This window comes from Lepisosteus oculatus, unplaced genomic scaffold (assembly GCF_040954835.1).
Source record: "Lepisosteus oculatus isolate fLepOcu1 unplaced genomic scaffold, fLepOcu1.hap2 HAP2_SCAFFOLD_82, whole genome shotgun sequence".
NCBI lineage: Eukaryota > Metazoa > Chordata > Actinopteri > Semionotiformes > Lepisosteidae > Lepisosteus > Lepisosteus oculatus.
This window is the reverse complement of record NW_027168383.1, coordinates 52,390-60,224: the sequence shown is the minus strand read 5'-3', so window position 1 is coordinate 60,224 and position 7,835 is coordinate 52,390. Positions and strand designations below refer to the sequence as shown.

The 7,835-nt window shown below is 45.9% G+C and overlaps 3 non-coding genes across 3 annotated transcripts; all 3 read right to left on the bottom strand.

Annotated features, from left to right (window-relative positions):
* Positions 1–1,481: 1,481 nt before the first annotated feature.
* Positions 1,482–1,563, bottom strand: trnas-aga (transfer RNA serine (anticodon AGA)). The gene has a single exon. It is a non-coding gene; the product is annotated as a tRNA-Ser (tRNA).
* Positions 1,564–6,479: 4,916 nt separating this feature from the next.
* trnar-acg (transfer RNA arginine (anticodon ACG)) lies at positions 6,480–6,552 on the bottom strand. Its single transcript has one exon. It is a non-coding gene; the product is annotated as a tRNA-Arg (tRNA).
* Positions 6,553–7,717: 1,165 nt separating this feature from the next.
* Positions 7,718–7,791, bottom strand: trnat-agu (transfer RNA threonine (anticodon AGU)). The gene has a single exon. It is a non-coding gene; the product is annotated as a tRNA-Thr (tRNA).
* Between the last annotated feature and the right edge of the window lie 44 nt (positions 7,792–7,835).

The following is a 7,835-nucleotide window of genomic DNA, read 5'->3' as shown; positions in this document are numbered from 1 at the left end:
CGCTACTTAGACACTTTGTTTACGCTCAGTGCTGAATTTTGGGAACTTCAGGACGAGTGGGAATTTTCTCCTATCTGTCAATTCTGTTTTGTTTTGGAGACTCTTGGCTGCCTATGTTGTTCAGTGCAGCGTGAAGGAAACATTTTCCAAAACTGTGTCAGCTCAAAAGTTGTAAGAAAACCTCTCCAGGTGCTTTAACTCTCTTCATTTTTGTCATTTAATGTGACACTCGATGTATAACTGGAGCCTCACATATGCAAATGGTGAGGCTCCAGTTCGACACCCAGTTCGACACCACTTTACAGTATATGACAAAAGCATGGCAGACTGTGCCGGACCGGCAGATAACTTCTGCTTATTTTTACCATATTAAACATTGGAAATCCAACCACTTGCATTTGTGACACTTGATTTTGGCTCCACAGAAGACACTCTTAAATCTTCAAACACTTTTCTCTTCTCCCGCAACACTCTTGTCTGTCGGCACTATGTGGCTGCGTTGCATGACAACCCATCTCACCACGGAAAGGAACCTAACAGCTTTGGTAAGAGAGGAGAAGAGGACCTGGGCTGTACGGGGCTCAAACCCGTGACCTTGGCGTTATTAGCACCACGCTCTAACCAGCTGAGCTAACCGGCCTCACAACATCAATCCTCTCTGTGCTGCAAAAAATCGATCTCAGGGAATTTCTTTTGCCCTCCTTTGAATAGAAAGCCGTGTAATTCAGTGTACGGGCTTTCTCGTGCAGTTTCATGGTTCTTGTAACCCAAATCCTACACTGGCCTGAAGTGCCCCCCCATTTCACAGCATTTTTCAGCTGATTTAAAATGTACCTAAAGGAGAAGCATTATTGAAGACCATCAATTACCAAGAGCTTTTGTCAAAGGTTTTGGTGGTCATTTTTAATGACCACAGAGCGCTGTGACCTCGGTTTTACATCTCATCCAAAAGACAGCGCCCTTTTACAACACAGCATCTCCGTCACTATACTGGGGCATTGGGACCCGCACAGACCTCAGGGTGAGTGCCCCCCCGCCGGCACCATTAACACCGCTTCCAGCTGGAAGCTTTGTTTTTCCCTGTAGCTCACCCTCATTCGGGTACTGACCTGGCTCGCACCTACTTAGCTTCAGTGGGTTTGCAGTTGCGAGTTGCAAGGGGATGCAAGTGATGGAGCTGCTCGCTGCAAAAGCCACTGCATTGGCCGGGAATCGAACCCGAGCCTCCCACGTGGCAGGCAAGAAGTCTACCACTGAACCACCAATGCTCAGTGCCTGGGCCTTCAAAAAAGACGGTTTTTTGGTGCTCTGTGCAAAACGCGTCGACATCTGCTTCCAGCTGCAAAATGTCATTCGCGGACGCTGAAGAACTTATTTCCAAGGCAGCGGGTACAAGCGATTCGGTGTTTTAAAACCACCAGGAACAGCAAGGAGGCGCGCTTCTTTGCTTGCGCCGGAACACACCGACTGGAGGCGGACAACGTAGTCGGCAGGATTCGAACCTGCGCGGGGAGACCCCAATGGATTTCTAGTCCATCGCCTTAACCACTCGGCCACGACTACAGCAAGCCCTGCTGCCGCTGCGTTGTTGCTACAATCTTACCTGGATCGCGAGGCGCCGGCGGAAGCCTATTTCAAAGTCGTTCTCCGTTTCAAAAAAACATTTCCAAAATACAAGCCTTGCAGACAGACACGCCTCAGAGGACTTAAGGGTGGCTTCATGTCGGAATGATAAAGTCTCCCCGTCCGGACATGAAAATTCCACTTTGTTACACACAAAAAAAGAATCAACAACAGAGAAATGCCCACAAGCATTTGAAAAGCCGCACCACGCCGCATTTGAAATAGCTCTTACATTAGTGGTAGACGCAGGAATCGCCTTTTTATTTACGCTCTTACCAACGCGATGGAAAGCAAAACAAAGCAAAGCAGAGCAAAACAAAACGAACAAACGAAAACCCTCACGTCCCGCACTTGCATATAACGCCGTTACGTGCCCAAGCGGTATTGTACGTCATCCTAGCACTGCACCCCGAGGCGTACGGCATATGGGAACGAGCACACGCCACGAATCGTCTCGAATCGCTCCCTACAGCTGTAAGGCTCCTTAAAGCATGCACCCCCAATATTCTTCTTTGCGCATCTGTGAAAGGTAAACTCTTGAGCAAACTCTAAACCAGCTCTAAGGAAACTAATCCGATTAGACGTTACTTTGACTCATCCTTTAAGGGACCTTTCTTAATTGGAGAAATCAATGATTTCAAATGAATTCTGTATGCGTTAAAAGACAGCTATACACAGAAAACATGCAGGACACTGCTCATGATGTTTCCCGAGCCGAAACAGTGTGTTTTTCCAAGCCATCTGACAAAGCCCGCCCACTGAAAACTGCAGCAGATAGTGTAAAGACGTTCAACTTTGTAACTACTGCACGCACAGGAAGCAGTATAAATTCCTCTTTTCAAACTGTCAAAGGTTTGCTTTGCGAACGCTGCAGGACATCGCACAATCTCTTTTGAACGGGGACAAACGATTTCTTATGAGGCACACTAAGTACAGACGTTTAAAAAGCTCCACTCATGCCGACGATGCAGCATGAAGAAGCGCAACCTAACGTTTGCATTCCTAACACTGTTGCAACCTAGCACTGTTACATTCCGCGCATCAGTAGCTAAGAGAATATCATTTAAGGCTCTTGTTAATGCTGTTTCAGAAACCAGACTGAAATTTCTCAAGTATATTATTTGAATCCAGATACGATTGACGTTGGGCAACAACTATTCTCTCAAGACTTTAAGATTGAAATGGGACCTTTGAGACAGGCCTGTAGTTTTTAAGAACATGTGGATCCAAATTTGACTTCTTAAGGAGCGGTCTAACAACCGCTACCTTAAATTGATCAGGTACAACGCCTGACGCAAGCGATGTATTCATCATACTAATTATAGGTCCTGCCAGTCCTTCAGGGGAATCTTTGACTAGCTGAGTGGGTATGGGAGTGTTCATGTCTGTGTTCATGAGTCCACCATAAGAAGAAATCTGAACAGGAGTGGTGATCATGCGAGGTCACCACGGAGGAAACCACTGCTCTCCCCCCCAAAAAAAACACCACTGCCCCTCTCAAGTTTGCTAAAGACCACATGGATGTTCCACAGCAACTCCTGGAACAATGTTCTGTGGACAGACGTGACAAAAGTTGAACTTGTTGGTAAATGTGCACAGCATTATGTTTGGAGATAACAAAACTCTGCATACCAACTCCAAAACCTCATCCCACCTGGGAAGCATGGCGGATGCTGTACGGCTTGCAATCATTGAGGGACCGATGAATTCCAAGATGTATTTGGAAATTCTACAGCAGTATGTCAGGGTGTCTGCCTGTGATCTAAAACTCGAAAGACGCTGGGTCATGCAGCATGACAAAAACACAGGAGTACATCAACAACAGAGTGGCTGAAACAGAAGAAATTCCGTATTTTGGGATGGCCAAGTAAGAGTCCTGACCCCAATCCCATCGAAGTGCTGTGGCGTGATCTGAAGCAGGCCGTTCAGTGCAAGACATCCCAAAAATATACATGAACTGAAACAGTTTTTCATAGAGGAATAGGCCAAAATACCTCCTAACCGCTGCTCAGGTCTGACCAGCCGCTACAGAAAGTGGGGGTTGAGGTTTTTGTCATAAAGGAGGTTCCACTAGCTCCTTAATATAAGGGTTCACGTACTTTTTCCATCAATGACCTTGATTGTTTAAACCATTTGGTCAATAAAGAAACAGCAATGTCAAATGTTGGGCGTGTGTTGTTTGTTAAATCAGACTCTCTTTATTAATTATTATGACTTAGATAAAGATAAGATCACATGTTAGGAGCCATTCATGCAGAAATCCACATCATTCCGAAGGGCTGTTTACAAAAGTTTTTCTCCCAACTATATGTGAGAGAAAAGCAGAGACGCTCACTGAGTAAGGTGGGGTTGCAGCTTTGCAAATCACAAGGACATTTGTACGCTCAAAATGGGACAGGAGCACCCCAGATGGGACTCAAACCCACAATCCCTGGCTTAGGAGGCCAGTGCCTTATCCATTAGGTCACTGGGGCGGGTCGATCACGCTGATGAAGAGCCAGTTTTTTTTTTCCTTTGCTTTTTCAAAGGGATCCCCAAAATTAGGAAAGTTAGGCAGCAGAAGGTTTACTGTGACCTGAGAAGGACCGGCATCCAATCACGGTGGTACACACACACACGCTCTCACTCATCTGAGCTACACGGCTACCAAGATGATCTCAGGTGCGCCGAGCTGGTACGGAACATATTGAACTGATCGACGGCGAATTGTCTCTCAGACAGGCTTTTCACCTCTGAGCTCCCTGACTGACAGTAATCAGCTAGGTAGTGAAACAGTCAGCTGCTTCTAAGCCTTAAACAGCTGCATCTCGGCGCTTCCACGGAGAGATGATTTGAAAGCCGAACATCGCCCATTGGGAACACCTTACTATCACTAGTTTAAGAGACTCTTAAGGTCTTGCAGAGGTGCCTGTCTAATAGCATGCGCTTTGCAAGCTATAGGTGTTTAGGCTGAGGCAGAATACCTGTTAACAAAATGTTTTTCTAAAGGGGCCTCGCACTCTTTTCCAAGCAATGGTCACCATCCCCACCGAGTGTCACAATGTAGTCATGTCCTAGGACGTCACCTGTTAGTCTCCATTTGTCTGCCACCAACACTTTAGGTTACGGGGTCACAACCGCACCCCGGAGACCAGAGGAGCCGTTGGCGTTCTGGCAGCGCAGATTGGGCTGAAGGTGGGGCGCTTGAATCTCCCTGTTGGAGGCCGTCTGAAACTGACCCAAGCCTTTCCCTTGAATTAAATCACTTGTTTCCTTTGAGCCGTTTCAAAGACTGCTCCAGAGTTTACCTTGCACAGATGCGCAAAGATTAATGATGGGGGTGCACGCTTCCAGGCGCCTTACAACTGTAGGGACTGATTAGAGACAATTCGTAGCGTGTGCTCATTTCTCTCTATTCCCCGTGTTGCAGTGGTAGGATGACATAAATTCCTGCTTCGACACGTAACGGCATTATAATCAAGTGCAGGAGCTGAGGGCTTTAGTTTTGTTTCGTTTTCCATGGCGTTCGTAAGCGCGCAAATCAAAGGCAATTCCTGCGTCTAACACGAATGTAAATGCTTTTGAAAGTGCAGTGTGGTGCAGCTTGTAAAAACCATTTGTGGTTTTTTGATGTTTTTTCTGTCTGCCAAAGTTGCATTTTGACATCCGGACTGGGGGACTTTATCATTTGAACGTGAAGCCAGCCTTAAACCCTCTGAGGCGTGTCTGACTGCCGGCACGAATCTTGTGAAAGGTATTTTTTTTTAACGGAGAGCGACTTTAAAAAGGTTTCCGCTGCCACCTCGCAGTCCGTGTTAGATTATAGGAGGAACGCGGCGGCAGCGAGCTCGCTTTTGTCTTGGCCGAGTGGTTAAGTGCGTTGGGGACTCACCGCGCAGGTTCGGAACTTGACGACTCCGGCGTCTGCCGCACGTCGCCTTGTGCCTGCGCGGCAAAGGCAAAGTGCCGCTTCTCCTTTCCCGGTACTATAAAAACGCTAAATCGCTTGGACCCGCTGCCATGGAAAGCAATTCTTCAGATAACCACACATTTTGCGTTCGCACCTCTGGTGCTCTACTTATGCCTTTGAAAACCTAATGAATAAAGCTGAAAGAACCGACACGATATGTAGGTGCTCGTAAAGCACGCAGTAAAGAACTGTTAACAGCAAGGGTTTCAGTGGGTTAACTGAGGAGAAGGCGTCATCGCTAATTGTTGACTTTTTATTTGGTGTTAGAAACACTCTTACTGTGCATGACGTGCAACAAATGTAGCCACAGAAATTGCATCACGCTTTCATGTATTGTATTGCAGACACCAACGTTGCCTAGATAGAAAACCGAAATAGCCGTGGGTTTGCTTGCTGGTCTGAAGGATCTCTCTTCGAATCTCTATCATTTGTCAATGGAAGTAAAAGGCGCTGAAATCTTATACGTTCAGAATCAAACCCGCAGCTGTTGTTCGACTTTATTTCTTGACTAATTATAACTGAGTGTCGCATGAGCAGTTACGTAAACTTGTCTGGTATATTTGAACACAAATGCCGTTCTTCAATTAAAACTAACAGTACATTGTCAGGGACATTCAGTTCTATACAAACAAGAGACAGACAAGAGAATATTTCTACCGTTCATGTGGACTACGTGTTGACTTACTGATCGGAATAATTGAAAAGTTCGGGCTCATAGCCGATGCAGTGCGTGCTAATTAGAACAACAGCAACGCTGAGCTCTCAGCACCGTACTGAGCCCAGGTGTTTTTCTAAAGCTGTCAGGTGCAGTTCATTTACATGAAGGAAATCTCTTACTGGGTGTGATTACAATGCAGTAAGTAGCACAGACTGCTTAGGGAGTAGCCCGATGCATTTAAAAACGACCCGAACCAGGCAGGAGTCGAACCTGCAATCTCCTGATCCGTAGTCAGACGCGTTATCCATTGCGCCACTAGCCCTGGTGTGACACTGCAGGACTGTAACCCAGTGAGCTCAGCCCTGCAACTAGTAAAATATTACCCCCGGTCCATTCTTTTCCAAAAGTGAGAAACACCTGTTTTCTACATGTTGTCTGTTTTAAAACCATATCTCTTTAAACCAAACCAAAGAGTTTGTCTTTTGCACTGCTATTCTGATTCATTTCGATTTCAAAGAAAAAAAAAACATTACCTTCCAAAGCATCATAAAATTGTCCCTTCTTCCAGACTCTACTTCTCTCTTGTAGTAGTACAGCAGACCTTTCCAGGTGAGCAGATCACAGAGTCCGAAATGAGCTTCCTCAATCAAGCAAAGTACCTGAACATGACTCTGTCATCATAAAAGCGCCCTTGTAATAAAGAAATTAAATCCGAAATCAAGAGGGCAGTTGCCTACTGAAATACAAGAAGTCATCAATTTTAACCTAGCAACACATTAAAGGCTGCATCTATACAAGTACGATTCTAGAAATGCTCACCAGATTACGTTTTAAGAAGGAACTGTGCCTCAGGTTCCGCCGAGATCTTAACTCGGATGGCAGGATTCAGAGTCCGGAGTGCGGACTGATGGCGCACGGAGGGTCCATATACTGTGGATCCCTCAGTGATCTTCCGCGTATTCAAACCACCAGCGTGTGACTCCCCTGTCCCCGTGACCTCATTGCTCTGCTCTCTCCTCTGTGCAGCCGAGCCCGACTCACGGTAAAGTGAAAAAAAATATGCCCTCAACGTGAGATTTAGTCTGGAGCGAGGATAGATGTTACCTTTTTATCATTGAACAGGATGTATGTGATGTGGCAACTAGGTTCAATTTTGTATCCTCTTTAAAAGATTAAGGACTGGGGTGAGCGTGATTTACCAGCTAAGAACCCGACGTGCGCACCGTTTAAGCTGCATAGACTCGGTCGTTTAACTCTTCTCCATTAGTAGGGTTAAGGTTAAAGAAAAAAACATTGCTGACTTCTTTTTTTTTTGCCAGCCGCTAGCGCTGATTAGCAAGGTTTGTATTTCATGTTTTGCAAGTTGCATCCATTTTAAGAAAAACAAGTCGCGTTAAAGACAGGAAATGAATACTTGCATTTAATTAAGTCTAGCCGTAGGCGGTTGTCCATAATGACCAGTACTGTTCAAGAAGACAGAACAAAGAAGGCACCGCTGGGATTCGAACCCAGGATCTCCTGTTTACTAGACAGGCGCTTTAACCAACTAAGCCACAGTGCCCCGGGAGTGTTGTCCTTTTGCAGCCACTTGGACACACCTTTAGA